Source organism: Suricata suricatta, chromosome 2, assembly GCF_006229205.1.
Source record: "Suricata suricatta isolate VVHF042 chromosome 2, meerkat_22Aug2017_6uvM2_HiC, whole genome shotgun sequence".
Taxonomy (NCBI): domain Eukaryota; kingdom Metazoa; phylum Chordata; class Mammalia; order Carnivora; family Herpestidae; genus Suricata; species Suricata suricatta.
The window spans coordinates 157217740-157242942 of NC_043701.1; the positions used below are offsets into that span (position 1 = coordinate 157217740).

Below are 25203 nucleotides of genomic sequence, written 5' to 3' on the forward strand. Positions count from 1 at the left end.
GTGTGTGTGTGTGTGTGTGTGTGTGTGTGTGTGTGTGTGTGTGTGTGTGTGTGTGTGTGTGTGTGTGTGTGTGTGTGTGTGTGTGTGTGTGTGTGTGTGTGTGTGTGTGTGTGTGTGTGTGTGTGTGTGTGTGTGTGTGTGCGCGCGCGCGCGCGTGTGTGTGTGCGCGCGCGCGTGTGTGTGCGTGCGCGCGCGCGTGCGCTCTCTCATGCGCCTTTGGGGGCAGGAAACTAGAGAATAAGACAAAAGTAAAAAAGGCTGAAACAGGGGAGTTCCATCAGCTTAATTGAGCTCCCAGGCACCTGAATCCTAGCCCCTTTCCTCCAAATTCTTTGCCTTAATCCTGGTCCTTCCCAGTGCCTCAGTGCCCCCATCTATAAAATGGGCAGAGAGTTCCAGCCTCCTAGTACCTCCCTAGGTCCAGATCAGTACAGCCTGGTTCCCCCTCTTCCCCCAACCTTGCCTGAGTGTCCTTCCAAAGGCTCATTTATTCAGCAAATCTTTATTGATTTTCTCCTCCTTGCTAAACAGGGTGCTGGAGTGCTAGACGCTTCGGGGGTGGGAGGGGGGCTTCCCCGTCTGGTAGGGGAGACAGACCTGTAAACAAACATGACCACAAGGCAGAAGGTGATAAGGGCTAGGTGGCAAGGTGGACCCTTCTGATCCCTGGGTGACAGCCAGGTCACACTGACCTGGCTGCTGGAAGACTACTGTCCACCCCTGGCCGCCCGTGTCCCAGATGTCCCCCCAGTGCCCCTGCCCCGCCTCAACAGGGCCCAAAGCATTCCCTGCATGAATCAACAGGAAAGAATGCTCCCAGCTTTGGGTCAGTGGCAGCACCAGCCCAGCCCCACCCCTGGGGACAATGAGGCAGCTGTGGGCTAGGGTGCCAGGTATGCCTCAGCCCCCTCCTCATGCCCAGCCACCTCTCATGCTGAGCCAGGAACAACACAGAGGGATTGGAAAACGTGGGCTCCACCTGCTGCCAATCACCCGCCCAGGCTCAGCTGCCCAGAACTAAAAATACCTTGGAGGCCGGCGGCTGGCCAGGGCTGGAGCCCGGGGGATGAATGGATGTGTTGCCCGGAAGTCCGTTGACCTACAAGACTCTGGACAGAAGCTGAGGCTAGGGAGTAGTAAAAGGAGGAATCTACCGGGGGGGGGTCACTGTGAGTGGGGGGGGTCACTGTGAGGCTCTCTTATTGACAAGTGACGGGCTTGGGTCCCAGGCCCAGTCTGATGGCTTACTAGTGGTGGGATTTTCTCAGCTGAGTGGCTATCTCCTCACCCTTGAATTCGATTGCTGTGGGGGTCAAATGGGACAATTCAGTTCATCTCAATAAACTTGGACTTGATGGAGACTGCCTGCGTCCTCCTTCGTGCCTGACTGTGCTCACAGCCTCAGCCAGAGCCAAGGACCCCTTGATATACAGATCTGTGTCTGCCTCAACCCTGGGGGCCCTGGAACTTCTTATTTATCTCTAAACCCAGGTTCTGTCACATGGCTCAGTGCATAGCAAGCACTCACTACATGCTTGCGGCCTGAATAAGTGGGTCTGCTTCGTGCTGGTCCTTGAGCTAGAGCCGGGCAGTGTGTGTGGGGTGGGGGGAGGGGCACAAACAAGCCAGATATGATCCCTGTCCTCAAGGAATTTGCAGCATGAGGGTGGAGGAGGCAGACTCACAATCAGCCAACAGACGAGGCAGTGTCATCATCAGAACAGCTAACAGGTGCAGAGCAGTTACTCTGTGTATCATCTCATTTAATCCTCTTAAAATCCCTACGGACAACACTTTCATCATCCTCCTTTACAGATGATGAAACTGGGCATGGAGATGTTAAGTGATTTGGCTAGAACCACACAGTTGTTATCTGCAGAGGGTAGCAAGTGGTAAACTGTAGCAGAAATGTGGTTAGCTCTGTGCTCTGGGTACCAAGTGGGGAAGTCTGAGGATTGAAGGCTTCATGGAAGAAGTGCCTCGAAGGACGGATAGACTTGCTAGCTGTTATGATGATGACATTGCAAATTCACTATTGACTTTGCAAATTCACTAAGGAGAGGTGGGAAAGTAGGATAGCCACGAATAAAGCTTTGGACGCCGGGGAGAACTGCTGTCAGAAGTTACCCTATCTGCCCTTCCCCAGACCCCCAGGCTCAGGGCAGAAGCATCACCATCTTCCCGCCCCTCCCAGGGTGAAGAGCTGAGAGATTGGACAGTAGGTAAGAGGAGTCTCTTCCCCATGGGGTGCTCCTCAAACCCACCCAAATCAGGGCCTGTGCTTTCCTCCCGAATGGGAATGACCTGGGATGTCGCCACAGCCCCTGGGAACCTGACCAGAGCACCCAGTGTCATGGCTGCCAGGCAAGCTTTCCTCCTCAGTGGCCCTTGAGACTCAGTCTGGCCCCACCTCCTTTGACGCTCAGTATGGAGGAAACTGTACAGTTTGGGAATTACGGGACCCAACTTCTTATTCTGACTGTCTGAACTGTGTGGCCTCAGGCAAATCCCTTCCTTCACCCAGTCCAAGGTACAGCCTTCTGCATCCATTTGTCCTGCCTTTGTACCCCTGCCTTCTGACATCCAAGGGCCAAACTGCTGTCCTCTCTTCCTGCATCTTGGCTGTCCCTGACTTCAGTGAATCCTGAGCAGACTGATCTTGTCCTCCTTAGCTCAAGAATCCTCAATGGCTCACTGTTGCCCACAGGACATGGAGAATCCACTTTTGTTCCTTCTTTTCCCTCTCCTCCTTTCCTCTTTTGACTTCATTTTTTATATTCTACCTGTCTTTAGGCCTCGCTCTGAGCACAGCTCCTCTACTGATTTGCCTACAAAAGTTTACATGAACGCTCTCAACGTATCAGGTGCTGGGGGAGATTCAGAGCTGAAGCAGACAGTCTGTGCCCTCAGTTGTGCACTACGCGGTGGGAGCTGGTCACAGATGTGGTGGTGATGGACAGTAGACTGGGATGACAGATGGCAGGACACGTGGAGGGGAACTGACCATCTCGACCCGGGACAGGCTTTTCCTTTGCTGAGGGCTGGTTAGTGAGGTGTGGGGCTTTCGTGCCAAGAGAAGGGTTGGGGAAGTGAGGAGGTGGATCTAGCAAAAGTGGGCTGGCAGGGGAGATGGTTCCTGAGGAGAGAGAGAGACAAGCTGGCTGCAGTCGGGAGAGGAAATTTGGAGGGAGACAGAGCTGATTAAAGAGAAATGTTATGGGACGCCTGGGCGGCTCAGTCGGTTAAGCAGCTGACTTCGGCTCAGGTCATGATCTGTGCTGACAGCTCAGAGCCTGGATCCTGCTTTGGATTCTGTGTCTCCTCTCTTTGCCCCTCCCCTGCTCAGGCTCTGTCTCTCTCTCTCTGTCAAAAATAAATTAAATAAATTTTTTAATTATTAAGAGTAATGTTATGAAGTTTGGCTTTGTGATATGAAATGTCACCTTCCCCCCCACTGTTCATCTGAAAGCTTCAGAAAAATGGTTACTACTCGGTAACATTGGAGTTGGGCAGGCCCCCCTCAACATTTGCAGGACCTGGGCCTTAGTCAAAGGGGGCCTCCTATCATATGTCTCAGAGTTAAAAACCAAACTAACTTATTGTTAAATAAACCATGGTCTATCTTCCTGCCTTGACACATAACACTTTTGGAAAGACCTGGAAGGTCAGATTTGAATCCAGAACTTTCTAATCCCTAGAGTTCTTTGTGGAATATGTTATTATGGGAAGCATCTGCCCCTGTCCCTGAGCCCTTCCTTTTCCACCTCTGCTCCATCCCACACAGCAAGGGACCTTCTGCTGTGACGGGAACACGCACACGCCAGGCTCTGTCCAGGCCCCCACAGCCACTGTCCTTTGGCTGCCCCAAGCCATGGTGCACAGCCTAGGGGTATGGTCTGCACCCTGGAGGAAGGGCTGGGAGCCACCCTGGCCTCTTGGACAGGAGATTTCTGGAGCGTGGTTTGGAAATGGGGTCGGGGCTCCAGTGGGCATATCCCCTTGGCCCTGGAAACTCCGTGCCCTGTCTGGAGGTGTGTGATTTGACCAGAGCCACACGGATGCCCTCTGATGCGTGGAAGACCAGGGCCGGGAGTGCTTGCCCCCATCTGAGGACAACTGTGTGTATGGGTGGGGCCAGGAGGTGCCGCATGGGAATGGGAATGTGGCTTAGAGATGGGTCCAGGGGTGGATGTGGGTTGTCTAGTCACTCATGTGACGTTTTGAGAGCTGTGGGCTGTGGAGTCCCAGAGCCAGGTGGGGCCTCACCTCACCTAGGCCGGTGGGGTCACTGAGGATTTCCCAAGAGGGGTGAGGGTGCGAGGGGATTGATTAGAGCCAGGCTATAGGAATCTTGATCTTTGCTGGTGTTGTCTTGAGCTGGTATTTAACTCTTCACAGATTCATATGTTTGGTCGGGGGTGGAGGGTCTGGGAAGGGGTGTTCTGGGGATAGACAGGGAGGATCTTAATAACCTGTAAGCTGTGGAAAGGCAGAGACCCTGTCTTAGACTCTCCACTTTCCACCTCTGCCCCTGGATCCCCAGCTCAAATTTGCTACCAAGAGCTTACTGCTCCCCTCTGCCCCCTAGCCTGTTTCAGCTCCTGCCTCAGTCTCTCACTTCATTAGCCTTCTTCTCATAGCAAAGCCCCCACCTGAGAAGGGTCATCACCCGTGTTCTCCCCGTCATCAGGTTCCTGCTCCCTCCAGGCCCTCCTGCACCCTGTTCGCCCTTCTTCTGTTCTCCCCCCACCTCCTGCTCTCAGCCATGTGTGCCTGTCCAGCCCTCCACCCCCTCAACGAGCCCTTCCCTGGTCCCATCTCTTTGCCCCTCTTCCCTCCAGTCCTACCTGCAAACCCCCACTTGGCCTGTCCCAGCAGCTAATACGGGCATGGCGCCTGGATGTGTTTCTGGTCAGGTAAATTAAAGTCATAAGTTCTGGGGGAAATGAGACGGAATGAAGACTCAGCCGCAGCCCCAAAGCCTCCGAGGCCCCTTCAGAATCTCACAGAAGCCTGGGCTGCCCTTCTCACCCGCCTGTAATTGAACCCCTTTTTCCTCAGGCAACACAAGACAAGTTAAATTAAAAAACATTTCTTATTCCACGCTGTTTTCCTGGATCTTTAGAAACAATGAATACAGTAAGTGCATTACTTCCCCCAGTGTCCCATGGCAGATGGGGGCAATAGGGCCTCCGTGGGGTGGCCTGGAAACACCGAGGCCTGCACCGCATCTCCGCTAGCCCAGGGTCTCGCCTTTCCTTAGCTTCTTTAGGAAGATCATTGACCATTGGGGAGCAGAGCCAAACCGCAGGCTAGGAGCCACTCTTAGCCCCGGATCAACCATTTGTGAATTACTTTGGCATTAACTGAGGCAGTCAGTGGGAAATAGGTCAGGAACAGAACTATTGATGGATTAAAGAGAGGTACATGTGACCTGAACAGTTTTGTATTCTCTTGCATCGGGTTTGTTGATCAAGAACTTTGCAAATATTTTCAAGGTTCTTTGTGAGAAAGTCGTCCTCTCCTCTGGCTAGAATGTAAGATCCTTCAAACCTGGGACTGACAGACTCCAAAGAGTTAATTTTCATATAACCAATGAAGGGAAGGCAGCAAGGAACTGGCTGGGTGGAGAATTCCCTTGACCTTGGCTGCCAGGGGAGGTGAGGGTGGGAACCTGCCAGGATCGAGGTCAAGGGAAATCCCTGGACGAAGCAGGAGCTGAGCCGGGACCAGGGCCAGAGGCCTGGAGGTGAGATGGGGAGACCTTGGCGTCAGAGACCACAGCAGGAGTGAGGAAGGGGGTGCCGGGGGAAGGATAAGTCCCACTGGAAGACAGGGCTGCTTGATGAGCTTATTCAGATAATAGTAGGCAGAGCAAGAGGCTGGCCTGGCAATCTCACACTTTAGCCCAGCAGTTCTTTGACTGTGGTCCTAGGCCAGCAGCATCAGCATCTCCTGCGAACCTGTTAGAAATGCCAGTTATCAGGCCCCACCTCAGACCAGAAACTCTGGGGATGAGGCCCCAGCATCTGTGTTTCAGCATGTCTTCCAGATAATTCTAATGCCTGTTAATATTCAAGAACCACCTCTCTAGACTATACTCTTGGAAAATTTTTGCATTGACAAAGTCTAGAGCCCTGTGGATATCTTTTTCTTTAGAGTCTGACATGCCTGGTGGGCTCAGCCCTCTTGGGGTCCTCTCATATTATGAGGACACTCCTCCACATATGTGTGCTGAGCTTTGGGGGGGGTCACAGTCTTCCACATTCCTTCATTGGAGGGTGGGAGGGGCATATCTTCTGTCCTACACAGAGGTCTACGAGGACCTCTGCGTCCCCAAGAGGAACATCACTGGGTGGTGGTGGAGGGATTCTTCATTATTGTCCTCAAGGGCCCTACTCATGTGGGCCAAGAATAGGCAGTCAGGCCAACATCTAGATTCTGGTAGGATCTTCCTGCATGTCAGGAATTTCATTATCTATTTGATACCACAAACATCTATGCCATTGTGACCAACAGGCAGAAATCTGAGATCTTCCAGAAGATCAGTTGGCTAACAGGTGTCATTGATGCCCACCAGCTCTGGGCAGAAAGAAGGGACCCGGAGCTTGTGCCAGAGGCCCTCTCCTTCTGCCCGGAGCTGGTCCTGGCTTTCATAGTTCATAATATATCTTGAGTTTCAGGAACAACTCTTCCTGGACACACCAGTGTCTAAAGAAGAGTTAAGTAGCTGCAAGGTTGTTCATTTGTTCACGAGGGAAACTGCCCAGAAAGAACAAGAAAAGCCTCATTTCCTAACCATTAACTGAAAATCATTTTTCTTAGGACAGCTTGACCTCTAAAGTGTGACTAAAATATCCAAAAAAAAAGTGTAGATAAACTGTGTCTCCTTTTAGCATTGAGTTCTAGTAAACAAAGTGGAAGAGAAGGAAACCACCAAGATATCAGCAGAAACTTAATCTTAGGAGAAATAATTTTCTCTCCTAATTACCAATTAATGAGCATAAGCTTCGGCCCACCAGCACTCTGAATTACTGTCGCTGTGGTGAGGTGGTGTGATGGGAACTTGGGGTACCGCCTGTGCCTTTGGCAGGAATTAGTAAACCAGAGCTAATAAATGAATGCACCTCATTCAAGTTGGGGTGTTATCTTGTACTAAATATCGGGCATAGGTCCATCATATTTGGACTGAGAACACTTTGCTAGGCTTGGTGAGGACACAGAGAGATCAAAACCCAGTTCCTACCCTCCATGTAAGTCACATAAGTTGAGAATTATATTTATGTCATTCTATGAACAACATCAGCCAGTGGAATCTGTTTGTATAGGTAAGATCATTCATTTATCTGTTGTTCCACAAGTGTTTATTGAGCACCTATTATTTAATGTAGCCACTTCGGGAAATCTAGAAAAGTAAACATAACCCAGATCTCCCAGGCGCTGCATGCTACTGGGGTCATACCAATGGTAAAAGTCACATTTTCTAGATTCTTGTCTCTATTATTTAGGTAGCAGTCCCAGCACTTGTTTCTTATTTAGGGGCAGTTCTTATCCCTGTCTCCAACCAAATTCTCACCCAGTCTTCAACTAGAAGTTTCCAGCAAGTGGTCAACATTTGCTCATAAACCAGGCTATAAACTAGGGATAGAACGCAGCCTCATCCTTAATTTTCCACTCCAGCTTTGTACCCTCCCTGTCCCACCATTGATGTTCATTGGCTGAGAATGTTTCCTTTCAAGGATCTGTGGCTAGTTCTCACTGGGGAAAATACTAGATCCAAGCCAGAGGGGGCTAGCCCCTGATGCTTCTAAAGCTGCCACCTTCTCAAGGCACAGAATGGGGCTACCTTTCCTCATGAGTGAGGAAAATGCCCCCCCCCCATGCAACCGCCCCTCCCCCGTGGTTCTGTGCTCTGGTCACCAGAACTCTGGTCTGTTTCGCTGGCCTATGGCTTACCTTTTCACCAGTAACACCCGTGATAATTATTATAGCTTTATAGTAAGTCTTATATCAGACAGTATGAGTCCTCCAACTTTGTTCTTTTTCAAAATTGCTTTGGTTTATTCTAGTTCCTTTGCCTTTCTATGTACATTTTAGAATCAGCTTGCCAATTTCTACAAAAAAGCCCATCAGATTTTAATTGGAATTGCACTGAATTTATACATCAGTTTGAGAAGTGATGTTTTGAGAAAATTCCCTTCTAATACATGAACACATATAGTTCTCTATTTTTCTTTGATTTCTTTAATTAATGATTCATAGTGTTCGGCCTACAAGTTTCACATATAACATACGCTTGTTGGATTTATGCCTAAGTATTCCATATTTTTCTGATATTACAAATGGCACATAAATATTTTAAATTTTCAACTGATCATCACTAATATATAAAAATATAATTATTTTTAACACATTGACCTTGTATCCTGTAAAATTGCTAAACTCACTTCTAGTACCTTATATATTCCTTGGCATTTTCTACATAGAAAAATATGTCATCTGTGTATAGAGACAGTTTTATTTTATCCTTTACAATCTGTATGCCTTTTATTTCTTTTTCTTGTCCTATTGCATTTTGTTGGAACTCCAGTATAAGATGAAGAGACGGGGTAAGCATGAATATTTTTGTCTTATTTTCAATCTTAAGGGAAAAGCATTCAGTTTTCACCCTTTCACCATTAAATATGATGTTGCCTATAGGTCCAATTCATCTATGTTGTCAGAGTTATGTGTGTAGAGTTGTTCACAGTATTCTGTTATTATCCTTTTGATGTCTGCAGGGTGTATAGTTATAAATCCTGCTATTGGTAATTTGTGTATTCTCTCTCTTTGTCTTTTTCTTGCTAGAAGATCATCAATTTTATTGATCTTTTGAAAGAATCAACTTTTTGAGTCATTGATTTTCTTTATGGTTTTTCTATTTTCAATTTCTGCTCTTATCCATATTATTCCCTTCCTCTGATTTGTATTTATTTTGTTCTTTTCCTAGGTTCTTGAGGTATGTTATTGATCTGTGACTTTTCCTCTTTTCTGATGTAAGCATTAGTGCTATAAATTTTCCTCTTTGCACTGCTTTATTTCTGTCTCATGAGTTTTGATATATTTTCATTTTTATTTAGTTCAATGTATTTTTTTTTAATTTCCCTTGAGACTTCCTCTGTGACCCATGAATTTTTTAGAAGTGTGTTGTTTAATTTCCAAGTATTTGGTGATTTCTATTTGCTTCTATTATGGTAAGATAACACTCTGTATGATTTAATTTTTAAAAAATTTTTGAGATCTGTTTTGTGGCACAGGATATGGTATATCTTGGTATGTGATCCGAGGACACATGGAAAGAATGTGTATCCTGCCGTTATTGGGTAGAGGGTTCTATAAATGTCAATTAGAGTCTGTTGGCCAATGGTAGTGTTGAATTCTATATCCTACTGATTTTCTGTCTGATTGTTCTATCAATTGTCCAAAAAGGAATATTGAAGTCACCAACTATAATTGTAGATTTATCTATTTTTTTCTTTCAGGTCTTCCTTAACATATCTGCAGCTCTGTTATTTGTACATACATACTTAGGATTGTTCTTTTAGGTGGGTTGGCCCTTTTATTATTATATAATATCCCTCTCTGTTTCTGGGCATTGTCATTGCTCTAAACTATACCTTATCTGTTATTAATAGAGCCACCCTGCTTTCTTTTGATTAATTCTTAAGTGATATCTTTTTTCCTACCCTTTCCTTCCAACTGCCTATATCATTATATTTGAAATGAGTTTCTTGTAGATAAAATATAGTTGAGTCATATTTTTAAATCCACTCTGTCAGTCTCTGCCTTTAATTGGTGTATTTAGACCATTTGCTTTTAATGCAATTATTGGTATCTCAGTGCTTAACTCTGTTGTTCTGTTCTGTTTTGTTTTTTGGTTTTTTATTGTTTTTGTTTTTGTCTTATGTTTGGTCTGGAGTTTTTTGTTTGCTTTTTCCTTCCCCCCCCCCCCCCCCCGCTTTCCTGTTGCTACTTGAACATTTTTTAGAACTCCATTTTGATTCATCTATAGTGTTTTTTAAAGTATCTCTTTGTGTGGCATTTTTTAGTGGTTGCTTGAGGTATTACATTAAACATATCTAATTCTTAAGTCCACTGGTATGCCATTTTCCCGATTAGAGTGAACTGTAGAAACCTTATCTCCCTTTATGTCTCTTTCCCCTTTTCCACTTACAATACAGTTGTCTTAAGTATTTCCTTTACATAAATTTATAACCATAGCAGAGAGTGTTATAACTTTTGCTTCAACTGTCAAACATAATTTCGAAAACTCAAGAACAGAAGAAAATAAATATTTATCCATCTTTCTATTTTTGCTTTTCTTTCTTCCCTGCTGTTTCAGAGTTTGTTCTTCCTTCCTTCCTTCCTTCCTTCCTTCCTTCCTTCCTTCCTTCCTTCCTTCCTTTCTTTCTTTCTTTCTTTCTTTCTTTCTTTCTTTCTTTCTTTCTTTCTTCTTTCTTTCTCTCTTTCTTAAATCATTTTCCTGTTTAGAAAACTGCTAGCCATCCTTTTAGGATAGACCTCCTGACAACAGATTCTTTGTTTTTCTTCATCTGAGAAGGCCTTGACTAACTCCCTTCATTCATGAAGAATTTTTCTCGATGGATAAAAATTCTATCTTGACAGTTCTTTTCTTTCATTTCTTCTTTTTCTTGAAAATACACCATTTATTTCTGGCCTCCTTAGTTTCTGATGATAAATCTACTGTCATTCAAACTATTTTTCCCTTATAGGTAAAGTCATTTTTCTTTCACTGCTTTCAAGATTTTTCTGTTTTGGTTTTCAGAAGTTTGACTATGATGTGCCTCAGTATGAGATTGTTTGGGTTTATCCCATTTGGAGTTTGTTCATTTTCTTGAATTTATAGGTTTATGCATTCTGCTAAATTTGGCACATTACTTCTTCTAGTACGTTTTCAGTCCTGCCTTCATTTTCCTCCTCTTCTAAGATTCCAGTGACATGAGTGATGTATATTAGATCTTTTGTTATAGTCCTGAAGTTCCCTGAGGCTTTGTTCATTCTTCTTCTTCCTCCCTTAATTCTATTTTCTTTATTGTTGTTCAGATTAGGTCATTTCTATTTTTCTATAGTTCTTGAGTTCACCCATTGAGATGTTTAATTTTGGTTATTGTATTTTTCTGTTCTAAAATTTTCTTTTGGCTTTTCTTTATACTTTCTTTCTTTCTTCCTCTTCTTCTCTTTTTTTTTTTTCTTTTTTCTTTTCTGGAGCTTTCTTAACATACATCCACTCAGTAGAGATGCAAGTCTCAGTTCCATATTCAACCTTCAACTATTCCGCCCTGCATGGGAGTGGGGATTAGATGTCTTGTTATAGCCAGGTAAGGGTGGAAATCTAGACTCTCTACTTGACTTTTGTTAGAGTGTGTATGTGTGTGTTTCTCAGGTTGTGGGAGAATGAAGCCACAGTTCTTTTCTTTTCTATGGTACTTGCTGCGGTAGAGCAGTCATTGTCTAAAAGTTTTCTGTCTAGATAGGCTTCCTGATCCTTTGGCTAGAGAGAGTAGGCTTTTGCTGGGGTCTTTGTGGTCAGTGTCTGTTGGTGCTGCCAGATCGCTGGCTTCTTCAGTAACAAATCTGGAATGCATGAGGCAAAAACAAAACTCAGGCAACTCACCATCATGTCATTCCTTAGCTAGTTTGCCTTCTGCTCTCCACCTTTCACAGTCTTCTTATGTGTAGGGCATTTATTTACCAGCTCTTTCTCTGGTTTCTATATCATGGAGGTTGCCTGTGGGGATGTGAATTGGTGCATAAGAAGCATCTGCTATATTCTCGTGCAATGAGTATGGAATCTTTGATCTGTAGTATGTTTCACTCTGTGACATACCCCTGACTATTGTGCCTAAATTGCTCCTAACCTGATTCTAACTTTGCTGGCCTCTTAGTCAACCAGACTTCTCCTAGTGTTGACTCTCCCATAAGATACAGCCTGCTTTTTGATGCAAGGTGGGGGTAGGCATGGGCTGAATTCCATTTCCAGATGCCAGCTGTAGCAGGCTGAGTAGTGGCTCCAAATGCAATATGTCCAGGTCCTAACTCCCAGAATCTAAGAAGATGAAAGAAAAAAGGTTTTTGCAGATGCAATTAAGGACATAGCAATGAGAACATCTTGGATTTAGGGTAGCCCCAAATCCAATGACTGATATCTTTATAAGAGAAAGGAGAGGGAGACTTGAGACACATGAACACAGGAAAGAAGTCCAGGTAAAAATGAAATTGGAGACTGAAATTATACTGCTACAAGTCAGGAAAGTTCTGGAACTAACAGAATCTGGAAGAAGCAAGGGAAGACTCTCCCCTGGAGCCTTCAGAGGGAGCATGGCCTTACCAACACGTTGATGCCAGACCTCTTTTGAGAGAATACATTTCTGTCGTTTAAGTCATGTAATTTGTAGTAATTTGTTATGGCAACTCCAGGAAACCACAACACCAGCCACAGGTGGAAACTTCGGCTGTGAGAGGACCAAACACTGCAAAGATGGAGCAGCTGCCCTGTTGCTGAGTCACCTCTGGTGGCTGGAAGGTGGCCTCTCCAGCGTGCTGATTTCATGGACCTCACCACTGCACTGGCTGAACTTGGCCATACTTGCAGGATTTGTACCCACTCAATATGGCCTTGACCTGCACGGTGCCTACACTCAGGCTAGCTCTGGGATGGCTTGCTTGCCCCTACCCTGCCCTGGTAGAAGACGTAGGATATAGCCTCTCATCTCTCACCCCTTGGACCTTTCCTAGTAGGACCCTTTTGGGTGACATGGTTAGCTTGTGTTGCTTAGAACAATAGACATAGACTTTGGCTAATTTAAACAAAAAAGGAATTCATTGCAAGGATGCAGGAAAAGCTGAACAATCCAGGCTGGTAACAGGCTGATAGTGCAGGGGACCTGCTTATTAGCCAGAGGGCAGTTGATTACAATTGCTGCCAGTGAAATGGTCCCAGCTCATGTTACTCAAGTTGAAATTCAGAGGTCTGACTGGGGCAGATGGTGCTAAGGGACAAAGGGGTGGGGGTGGGGTGGAAAGGGGGAAGTTTGGCAGTATAACCAAGACATCAAGGAATGGGAGGGACTAGTTCCTCAAAGGGAACATGAGGTGCTAGTACCACAAAGGGGAAAGGATGTTGGGTAGACAGAAACCCCAGCTGCCTAAGCAAGGGCAAGAGCTGGCTCACTGTTCCTCCTCTCCCCCTGATTCTCCACCCTCAACCTCTACTTCTTCCTACTCAGTTCCTCAGAAGGAGTAGGAAGAAACCACAGATGGTTCTTTATAACTTTAGAGTATGCCTCCAGTCAGCCATGAGTGATAATTAGACTGTGATTGTTCTTTTTAAGCGCTTTACTTAATCGATTTACAATCGCCTCTGCTGTCTCCAGGTATTGATTATGGAGTCCCGTGTCTTGGAAGTATTAAAGTACCCTCCTGGGATGCTACCCCTGACATTGTGATTCTCACAGGCTGTGAACACTCTGTGCTGAAGTCGACCTTTCCATGTGGTTGCTTGGGATACTTTTTCATCTTAATTGTTTCTGAAGACAGGACAGAATAGCAGCTCCTTCTATCGCTGATCTGAATCTAAGTGGGAAGGAGATGCCCAGTTAATGGGGCATACAGCTATTCCCAGGTGGGAAGGATGGGGTTGACTGCTCCAGAAGCCCTCTCAGCAAAGATACCGCTACAGCCTAGAGATTGACCGTGAACCTGTGTGAAGATGATAATTGAAGAGAGATGACCCTGGACAGACACCAAGCCATCTCATCCACCCATATTCATCAAGGCAAGCAATGAGGGCGCAGGACTGGCCTGGGGCCGCACTAAGCAGAAGGGCCTTGAGAAGGGTCTAGCCGGTGTGGAAAGGGGAGGAGGGACTGGTCAAAGGAAGGCGGCAGGTTGCAGTACTTTCAACTTGGCCACAGATTGAAAAAGGACTCAAGCCTTCATCCTGCAGCAGACCTATTGCATCAGGATCTCTGAGATGGTGGTGGTTGTGGGTGTTTCTAGGCATCTGTATTCTTAGGTTCCCAGGTGACATCTCATTGCACAGTGAAGGTTGAGGATCACTGAGTTAGAGTGGGGCCCTCAACCTGAGATCCTTGGTGGGCCTTGGGGGCATCTGTGATGTCCTCCAAAATTGCACGCAAAACTGTATATATGTTTTTTCTAGGGACAGGAGAGTCCATTGCTTTCATCAGATTTGCAAAGTGGCCAGTGACCCTCCAAAGGGTCTGAAGCACTGAAATAAAGGGAGTAGATAGCCTGTACAAGAGAAGAGAGGGGACTCGAGCTACGGTGATTCTGATGCCGTTGGTCCCTTGAAGCAAATCTGATCAGAACTCTGCAAAGCTTACCTCCCACCCTTAGCTCAGCAGCCAGGAGACTGACCACCAGCCTGCTGGGAACCTTCCCTGCATAAAACCAGCTTCAAAAAGAGAGGAATAAGACTTGGCAGTGGGCATACAGTAACTGGGGACTTTCCTCAGGCTCATCTCACTTAATATTAGGGCAGCGGGATCCAGTTCCAAACCCTATAAGGCAATGGTTCTCACAATATGTTCCCCAGACCAGCAGCTTCAACATCACCTCAGAACTTACTATAAATGTCATTTACCAGGCTCCACCTCAGACCTTCTGAATCAGGAACTCTGGCAGTCCCGCCATTCATTCAGTCTCAACAAATGGCCTGCCGGGCTGACTCCCATGCACCCGGAGGCGCGAACATGCCATCAGGGAGTGAGTGCCTCCTCATCTGGTGATGGATGTGTTGTGGGTTAGCCCAGTGCCCGGGGCGGGGGAGGCTGACCCCACAGGTTGAAAGCCGTCAGAACCCACAGCTAAGGAAGGTTCAGCTGCGGCTGAAAAGTGGAAGGCTTCAGGGCTGTCATTTGCTGAATTGGAGAACACAGAGGCTGGGACAAAGACAGGTTTTATGTCCTGTTTCAGACATTCAGAGGCCTCTGCTTTGCTAGTTCTAGCAATCAGCTACGAGGTGTCCTCTTGAGTTTCGGGGAAGATGCAGCAAGCTGTGTGTCACGCAGGGAACTTGTGAAGAAAAGAAGGGGAAGGCACTCGAGTCCTTCAGCACCATCTCGCCGGCCACAGTAGCTGTACAGAAATGGTTCTGGGTTAGGAGACGTGCAGGCTCTGGCTGTAGCACTACCTGGACCGAGGAGCCCAACAGGAGGGGATGGATGAGGGTTTGGGGAGCGTGAAGGCCTGAGGGGAGGCTTGCAGCAGGAGTAATCAGAGGGGGTCTCACGGAGGAGCAAGCGGTGGTGGGGTTTGAGGAGCAGGTAGTTATCCAGAGGGATACAAACTGGGCAGGAAGGCATCTCCAATAGCCTCTCCAATAGACTTTGAGAGCGGACTCCCAGCCGGTTGAAGTCAACCAGGGGAAGGACCCAAAGGGGGATAATGCTGGAAAGGCAGGTCTGGAGGGAGCACCAGCTGGGGAAGGAGTCAGGCTCTGCACCCCGCAGAGTGGGGAGTGGAGGAATGACCCCAGTGGGGAAGAGCAGTGGTGGTGCCACGGGAGACACCCGGAGGTTTATTCAGTGACAAGGACCCTTGACTAAGGTGTAGGCTAGTTAGTGAGAGAAGCTAATGTTTGAGCTAACAGCCTGGTCATCATTCAAAGGCTTTCCAGTGAAGAGTGGAGGGCCCACTGAGTGCTGCCTACTCTGCCAGGGGCCATCCCCAGAGCCCTTTGTTTCCCTCCTGGCCTGCGCAGATAGACAGAGGGTGAAGGAACCCAGGGCCTAGTGCAGTCACATGACTAGTGACCAGATAAAAAGAAAGGGGGGGATGTACACATCCCTCTGCAGGGGAGTGATGAAATGACCCACGCCACAACCTTGCTGTGGAATGTGGTGCAAGAGAGAAACGATGAGGCAGATCCCAGGCCCTGATTCCTGGCATTCTGCAAAGTGGCTTCCTGGCATTCCGCAAAGTGAAAATAGCAAGTTCCATGTCCTACTTGTAGTGTGATGCCATGTGTGGAGACGAGGAGAACTTCAAATTATATATGGGCATGCAAATGCATTTTTATTTAGTTGTCTATTTATTTTAATGTTTATTTTTGAAAGAGAGACAGAGCATGAGTGGGGGAGGGGCAGAGAGAGAGGGAGACACAGAATCCGAAGCAGGCTCCAGGCTCCGAGCTGTCTGAACAGAGCCCAGGGTGGGGCTCGAACCCACAAAGAACTGCGAGATCATGACCTGAGTTTAAGTCGCACACCCAACCAGCTAAGCCACCCAGGCGCCCCATAGGCAAATGCATTTTTAAAAAGGTTTAGAAAAATGCGCCACCAGTGAATGGCAGGGGTGACTTGCAAAGAAGGAAGGGTAGTGACAGAATGGCTGTGAGGAGGGCCCTCGCACTGTGTCACTGTCGAGTGGGCAACAGTGGGGGGCTGTAATGCATGGCCTGGACTGGGGTGAGATGGGAGTGACCCCTGTCGTAGGCATTCTCAAACCCCGGTGAACACTAGAGTTCCAAGGGGCTGGTTGAAATGCAGGTTCCTAGGCCCCATCCCAGACAGAGTGTGGTGGGATGCCAGGGTGAAGCCAGACTGTTGCACTTTGAGCAGCTTCCCACGACGCTGACATCAGTGGTCCCTTGTGGCACTCCTGTGGCAACTCCATAAAACCACTTGCCCTCCCTCAGCTCCCCAGCCAGGCGGCTCAGCCACCCACCTTGCAGGGTGACAGGGCAGGGTGACTTCTCTTTCAGGGGGGAGAGGCTGCGGGCATGTTGTGTGGGGTAGCCCTTTGGCTCTTCCATGGGATTAACACCGTTCTTATTTCTTATTTATTTATTTATTCATTTATTTATTTTGCAGGGGGCTGGAGAGGGACAGAGAGAGAGAGAGGGAGAGAGAGAGAATCCCAAGCAGGCTCCGGGTTACCAGCGCAGAGCCCTAGGCAAGGCTTGATCTCATGAACCATGAGATCATGACCTGAGCCGAAATCAAGAGTGGGACACTTAACCTACTGAGCCCCCCAGACGCCCCAACACTGTTCTTAACAGCCACCTCTCTGTCTCACGCACTCACTTATTCAGGCCTAACACTTCCTCGAGGACCTTCACATGTGGAGGGACTGAGACTTCCCTGGGCAGTTTTCAAAAGTGATCTGAGCTGCTCAAGTCATCCTTCTCAAATTCACTTGGAATGCAAAGCACGTAGGGAAAACTGGCATTAATTAAATATTTAATTGACGTCCATTAAGTCTGGAATATTGGTTTTAGTTCAAATTTATGGCATGGTTGTATTTTTTATAGCTGCACATACATTGCATGTAGGCCATTGGTTCCCATCATGTAATAAAGTGTTCAGTATATTTATGCCCATTTTATAGGACTTGGAGCATAGCTAGAATATCGTAAGTGATGATGGAGACATATAGTATTTGCTTTTATGACATTGTTGGTGGTATAAATTTGCTGTTAAGTCACCACTGAGCAGACCAGTAACCACCAATTACAACCCTGGGCCTCTGGGAAAATGTGGGCTGCTTTACAACGATACATTTTATTATGCAGTTTTCAGGTACCTGTTGAGGCAAAATGGAGTCTGTTTGTACATTTACGAGTTGATGGGGGAGGGGGGCTGAATGTCCCCTCACTGCGTTTGGCCAAGTCCAGGGAAAAACCTCCATGAGTTAAAACACAAGTTTGGAGATTGTGGGCCCAAGGGGGCATGAGTGACAGATGTCTGCAGGTGAGACTGGGACCCCAGGCTTCCTCTGACTCATTGAGCCTCTAAGAGCCCTTGACCTGACTCCCTCCACCAGCGATCAGGAGCTTGAGAATTTCTGGTCCACAATCAACAATTCTGATGCTGAGGTCAGTTTGGGTTCAGTGGTGAAAACTAGGCCAGAACGGGCCCTTCTTCCAGGGTAGCTCTTGTTTCCCAGAAGTCAGTTTTGCATAACTTTAGATTTTCATAATGATGAAGTACGGCTCACCAGAGCTGGGAGAGAGTTTAAGGAACTGGGGTCCAGCATTCTTCCTTGAAGTTTAAAAAAACTATAACAACAACCGAGCAACAAACAAACAGACCTTTCCAGAAAGCAAGCCGTATGCCGGGCCCACACTAAGGGCTGTACAGGTGTCGTCTCATTTGACACTCAGGACAGGTAACAGAGGCGCTGTTACCACCCCCACTTAGAGACAAGGAAAGCGAGGCCAGCGAAGCCGAGGGGCTTGTCCGTGGTCAGCTAGCCAGACGATGGCTCAGTGTGAACTAGGTCTCCCCTGGTTCAGAGCCTAATCTCCTGACCATCTGCTCTGGGGATCTCCCTGCTACTGAGCTGGGGGCTGGGGGATTAGATTCTGGAGGTCCAACCTAGGGATGTGAGGAAGAACAGAGGCCTAGGGGTGGTCCAGAGACAAAGTTCAAATTTACTCACCACTTTGACCAGAGCGGAGTTCTCTCCTGCGGATCAGATCTGTTCCCCCGTTCTCACACCACCAGACACTGTCGGCTGGGAAGCACAGTTTGCATGGCTACAAAGTAATTTTTCCACCATATTTCAAGACAGGTTCTTTCCTCCAGCATGGCTGGGAGGTAGGCACACTGGGGGCCTAAGCCTTTATTGAGACCTGACGACCTCACAATTGAGACACCCTGGTCCAACTTGCAAGCATCAATGCCAGTAAACTGAGGTTCAGAGATGTTAAGAAGCCTGCTGACAGGCACGTAGCGAAGTCCAGGCGAAGGCCCAGTTCTCCTGCAGTGAAGGCCCGTCTCTCCTTGCCGATGCTCACGTTCCCCGGTGTCCACCCGAAGTCCCGGCTGGAGGTGCTCTCGGCCTTATGCACACCTGGTGTTTCGGGGGATGACCCACCATGTAATTCATTCTAGGACTTCATCTTTGTTTCAGCTCATTGGGTTTCCCTCTCTGCCTTGGTAAGGAGATCAGAGGTTGCTGGAGGTCTTGGTGGGGGAAGACTCTGTCTACAAAGGGGCAGCACGAGTTTTGGGGGTGGCAGAACTGTCCTGCATCCTGACTTTGGTGAATGTGTGACCACACATGTTACTGTGCACCCGAAATAAAAAAGATCCGCTGGTGCCGGAGCACATCTAGCTCTGCCGGTGCCAGGTAGAGGGACCTCATGGGGAAGAGCGGGTTCGGGGGCCCGTTCTGCAGACCCCGTCTTTGGCTCTCCAAACCAGCAGGACAGCCCTGCTCCACACCCCAGTGGGTCAGTGGGTCAGTCTATGGGTGACACTTTCCTTAACTTTCAACAGAGTGTCCACACCACTGACTGTCCGCCTCCCTCCCCCACGGAGTTGGGCTGATGGGATCAGCAGGCTTTCTCTGGACTCCTTTGGGACTGACCGAGAGGCTCCAAAGCCCCTTTCCCTCTGGATGTTGGGGAGCAGCTGATGGCTGTGGGGGACCGAGATGTGACCTCCATGTGGTTGTTCCTTGAGTTATGCTCCACTCCCTAGGGTCCCAGAGAAAGAAAGCCCAGCCTCCACTCCCATGCCCCACATCACACACATACTCAGAGAGAGCAACACACACTCTGTCCACCACTGGGAAAAGTCTCCCCAAATGGAATGAGCCTGAATTGGCTGGCTGAGCCAGGAGACCGGGGCACGTGGGCATGGATGCAGGGAAGAGACCACGGGCAGTGGTGCAAATATGGGAACTGCCTTCAGGGACACATTTCTGAGCTGGAGGTCTGTAGATGGTCAGAGCACCATCGGGCTGTATCGGGAGGCACGGGGACAAAAGGCTGGGGTGGTGACTTCAACCAGTTGTGGTTCCCAGAGGGGTGTTCTCTGAGCAGCAGCTCATGGCGTGAGCCACTGGCAAGGCCTTGGCACTGAGCCGGGCGATCTTAGGCAGGACTGGCTGCCGGCTTCAGCTGCCAGTACTTTTCCTCGCTTACTCATCAGACTCAAAAACAACTCCACCCACTTGCGGTGAATGCTGCCCTGCATTTTTCACCTTCAGGCTATCATTCTGAGGAAGAAATATCAGCCCAGGAGGAAAGTTTTGGCCAAGCTCAAAGGGAAAGGCTTGGGGAATGGAAAGTCCTTTGAAACCTTGCTCGGACGGTGACTGTCTGACCCAGATGTTCCCTTTTCAAAAGTATGCCCGGAGCTCAAAGGCCCCGTGTCATGTAGATACGGGCGTGACAGCATCTCGGGGAAAACAGACCAACCAAAGCCCAGCCACAGCCTTGCTCAGAGAAACCTCAAGCCTGAGTGGCAGGCCAGACTCCAAAGGGCAGCCTGACTGTGGGCACTTCCTGTGGGGGCCTCTGGGGCCACCTGCAGAGGGAGAGGCCAGAGCCCACGCATCGCCCCTGGCTGGCCCTCTCGTGGGGCCAGCTCCTGTCTGAGCGTGAGGCCCTCTCCTTTTTACCTTTTCCTGGGTGTCTTAGTCCCCAAGACGTGGATGATGAGGCCCAGGAGGTGACCCTAGGCAACACTGTTGTGGGGGTGGGAAAGGAAGGCATGGGAGGCAGGAGGGGCTCTAATTCTGCCAGACAGTGTGTGGACAGGCACCTCAGTGTCAGCTCACCTGGGAGCTGGTATCCCAGCAGGCATTGCGAGGGCCGCCAATTCCATCTTTCTTGGTACTTGGGGGGAGCAGGTTGTGGTAGCAGATGGCAGTGGAAGGTCCGGCCATCACACTGGAGTGAGTGGTAAAGGTTGAGGGACAGAGTGTGGCCGCCCTCTGGGCTACATTTCTGCACCTGCTCTACACAAGCAGGTCTTCACAGACTCGGCACTCCTATAGTCCAAAAGGGCCAATGCAATGTGGGGGCCAACGTGCCTCCCGCACACTGCTGACCTCTCTAGAACCTCACCTTCCAGAGGTGAGTGGATTTGACCCAGCAAGGCAGTATCTGGTGGAGGTGGAAGCCACGCCCCACCGGGGTGTTACCCAGGACAGGATTTTCTCTGGGGGTGGGGGGGATGCGCCTCTCTCACCCACATCTCCTGCCCCCAGAGGAAGAAGTGTGGAGGCTGAAGAGGATGAGGTCACAAGCCAGCCTTTTCCGGTTCCTGTCTCTAGAATGGTGCTGTCCAGCCCTGAGTTACTGAGGCATCACTGCCATCCCAGGCTTGGGTCTCACCCCTAACCCAGCCACCAGGGCCCCAGCAGTTTCCTAGGCCCCTAAGCATCACATCAAAGCAAGCCTTAGCTGAGTTTTCAAACTGCCCTCCTGGCCTCCTGAATTCTGCCCCCTACCCATGCCACAGACCCACGGCTGCCCCACAGACAGCCCCATATGGTCGCTCAGCCCAGCACCATTCTTGGACATTCAGCTTTGTGGAGCCCCGGCTGTGCCTCTGCAAACCACATGTTCCCTTTGCCAGCTGGTCACAGTTAAGTTCTGCCGGTAGAGACAGTAAGGCAAGAGGAGGAGGGAACTGGGACTTGCTCCTTCCGGATTTGCTTCTTGATCCTGTGAACCTCTCCCTAACTAAGGTTCTGCATCCTGGTAGCAGCAGTTCATTCCAGTTTCTAGCCTTTCTGGCACACTTCTAGAATAAACCTCCCTCTGCCAGCTCAGACACATCAGCAGGGCAGCAGAGGCCTGGCCCCCAGCTGCTCCTGATGCAGCCCCCTTTCCAGGCTCCTACATTCTGGTGACCCTGGCTATCCCTTTGCTCCAGCCCTGGGGGGCAGTGGTGGCATCTGCAGTTAGTCACTCTGTTTCATCATCCAATACAGCTTTAACCAATTCTCTAGATTCAATTCTCTCTGCTAAAATAACTTCTGTGGTTTCTGTTTTCCCACTAGATACTGACTGATGCAGACCCTACAGCTGCCAAACAGACTGCACAAGGAACTTGTAATTCTATATCTGTTTTTTATCCATCAAAGCCATGGGTGGTTGCCAGCTTAGCCAGTTACCACACTATGATGGGGACCGTTCAGCCCAAAACAAAAACCCTGATGCGTGGGTTGGCCTGTGTAACCTGACCATGAGCAGAGTTACAGTTTCCCCTCTTCTTCCTCTTTTTTTAATATTTATTTATTTCAGAGGTAGGGGGTGGTGAGAGGGACAGAGGGAGAGGGAGACACAGAATCTGAAGCAGGCTCCAGGCTCTGAGCTGTCAGCACAGAACTTGATGTAGGGTTTGAACCCACAAACTGAGATCATGACTTGAGCTGAAGTCAGATGCTTAACCAACTGAGCCACCCAGGTGCCCCTAGGATTTCCCTTCTGTCATTAGAAGTACTGAGCCCTTTTAGTAGGGTTCCTAGAGATCCTTGGGGTGGAGGCTATGGGGATCCTATGGGGTGGGGGAGAAGCCCACGATGGGAATGTTGGACTGGCCTCAGGTCTCTTTATGGTCAAGACCCCTGGTTCCCCAAATGGCTGTGACACTCCTCAGGGCTCCTGATGCCCATGGCTCCCTTTCAGGCTGCCACCCTTCGTTCCCACTGTGAGTCATTAGGGGAGGTCCCCTTAGTGTGGTGGCATCACCACAGGGCCCAGCCTGGGGTGAGCTGGTGTGTGCCCAGCACACAGCATAGCTTGGATTGGTTCTTCCCCCACTTGGTGGCAATGTCACCCAGTCTCAGAGCTAAAACAGAACATGGCAATCCACTACTCCCACTCTGCCATTTTACTGATGGAAAAATCAAGACCCGGAGAGGCTCAGCAGCTTGTCTAAGGCTGCACAGCTTATTAGAGGCAAGTTTTGGCTAAGGCCAAAATTTCTGTCTCTGGAGAGCTCCCAGCTATTCTGAAATTTCCCCTGAAATTACTCAGTCTGTAAGTCTCTGTAGGCCAGCTGTGACCAGCTTGTTTCTGCCCAATACCCTTCTCTCCTCAACTTCCTGAGAAGTTAGTGTTTTCTGTCTAGTTCTCTGTTTCCTCTGAGTTTCCTCCCAGCTTCTCTGTCCCCCCAAGCTCTTCCATATTCTTTATTTAGGGTCCAGCTGCCCTGATTCTCTGCTGATCCTAATATCCCTCTCCCACCCAACCGCAAAGCCTTTCTGTGCTTCTTAGCTGGGTTGGGGGCTCTCACTTTCCCATTACCCAATTGACCCTTAGAGATTAATCCTGTCTGTTGGATTACGTAAACAGTGGAGTGTGACCCTGTAATCACAGGCCAGTCCCTGCCCCAGTGTCCCAGTGTCCCACAGACATTCATGTAGCTGTTTTTCACTAAAGCACTGTTCTCCAATTGCAGGGTTCTTAGGACAATGAGGCATCACCTTTCATGGTACAGAAGCAATCGTTCTGTTGATCAACCTGGGGTGCTCCCCAAGGCATTACACTCTGGCGAGCTTGCCAGTGTAGCAGGAAGGAATGCCATCATTTCTCTTTGAGGATTGAAGCAAAGGAAGTTCTTAGAAATCATATCTAAAGCCTTTACCCCCAGGGCAAAGCATAACAGAGCCTCAACTCACGTTTGTGCTAGGAGACTGTTTACCCTGGTCCAGGCCTCTCAAGTCTGATGTAAATCCAAATCACTGGGGAAGCTGTTTAAAAATGAGTTCCTCCTCATCCTTCCCCCAACCAAACCTAACCCCAGCTTTCAAAACATCCCCAGGAAGGGAGGGGGTGGTCTAAGGATCTCCACATTTTAAACACTCTCTATTTGATTCTGATGGTCAGCTAAATTGAGAAGCACTGCCTAGATAGATAACAGAGGCTGCTGCAAGGCTGTTAGAATATAGTGATAGGAAAAAAGGATGCAGAGAAGGGTCTGAAGAGCGTGGAGCATGAGGTTATGCATTTAAGCCATTTGAGGCTGAACAGTTATCCTAGAACAGGCTGTATGGACACCAGTTCCAAGGTCAGCTCTAGGTATGGCAGTTCTTCTTGGTCAGGAGTATCTCCTGTGGGGTCACGTTGCCGCCTGTACACAGACTGAGAAATCAAGAGGCCTGGTCACTCTGACATCCTCCCCTGCCAGGGACAAGGATGGGATGCCTTTGGAGGCTTCTGGGCAAAGTTTGTATCTTCAATATTTCCCACCATGGCCCCACATGGTGAAAGTTATTGAATAGCATTGGTAAGTCTCACTCTGACAAAACCATTAGCTTTTTATTCTCTGTGAATCTGGTGAAAAGAAAAACACATTTTAAAAATATGTGACTGACATACCTTTGCCTCTATCATTTCCCAAATCCCATCAATCTATATCTATATCTATCTATTCATCTATCATAAAACAATTTAGCAGCTTTTATAAATCAACCAGTAACTGAAGTGGAAACCCAAGGGACAATATTGGATGTGTGTTCATCTTGTCTTTCCTGGGAAAGACCCCCCCAGACTAGTAGGCATATTCCTGCTGGATGATTTCCCTCTGGTCTGGCTTGTTTTAAACAAGGGTCATTCCAAACAGGCTCTGTCTTATTTTCTATTCCAACAGGCAGGAGTCAGAACTGAGAAAATGGAGCCAGTCTATAAAGTGAATACTCATGAACACTGGAGTGTATTTTCTGCCACGTGGATGGAAGAACAAAGACAATTGCCTATAGAAGAAACAAGGAGATACCAGAGGGGAGGAGAGATGGGAGATGGTGAGGGTCCTAGTAACCTCACCACTCCAAGTTTACAAGCCTGTGGAGTTGTGGTGCACTCAGGTTCTTGGCTTCCATTAGATACTACCATGTTCTTGTAATGCAACCTCCTCCCTTTCTTATTTTACATAAACCTGTGCCCATTTTCTGTTGCTTGCACCACTGGGTCCTAACTCATGAACAGATAATGGGATCGCCAGTCCAGGGATTGATATGTTGCTAAAGCAGCATATGCGCAGCATTGAAGATAATATGCATAGTAATGGCATGCATTTGTTGTTGAGACCTGCTTTGTGTCAGATACATGATAAATATTTCATACTCATCAATTTTAAAACTTTTTACAACCCTAAAAGGCAAGTGTTATCATCTAATTTTACAGAAAAGAGAGTTGAAGCTCAAGGAGAAGAGTTACCTTTTTCAACTCACATCAAGTGTGGTAAAACAGATTCAAGCTCGTGTCTGACTGGAAAATCTAGCTTCTTTCAACTGAACATCCTGCTTTCTCAAGTCATGTAAGACTGAGAAAGATGCAGACACTGGCAGGCTGTTTATGTTACGTGTAGCTGGTATCTGGAGGGCAAAAGCCAGGAAGGTGGAGGCTACAGCCCAACTCATGGCCTGAGGGTCCAG

General features: G+C 48.2%; 1 protein-coding gene and 1 long non-coding RNA gene across 2 annotated transcripts in view; one reads left to right on the forward strand and one right to left on the reverse strand.

Moving 5' to 3' along the window:
• Positions 1-18634, reverse strand: part of LOXL4 (lysyl oxidase like 4) — a 37760-nt gene extending 19126 nt beyond the window's left edge. The window contains exon 1 of the mRNA XM_029932340.1: positions 18466-18634. The gene's annotated coding sequence lies outside the window, so the exon portion shown is untranslated. The remainder of the gene's footprint in view (positions 1-18465) is intronic.
• A 41-nt stretch (positions 18635-18675) lies between these two features.
• On the forward strand, positions 18676-24729 carry LOC115285756. Its single transcript, XR_003905681.1, has 3 exons — positions 18676-18965; positions 21826-21877; positions 24420-24729. It is a non-coding gene; the product is annotated as an uncharacterized LOC115285756 (long non-coding RNA).
• Positions 24730-25203: the final 474 nt, after the last annotated feature.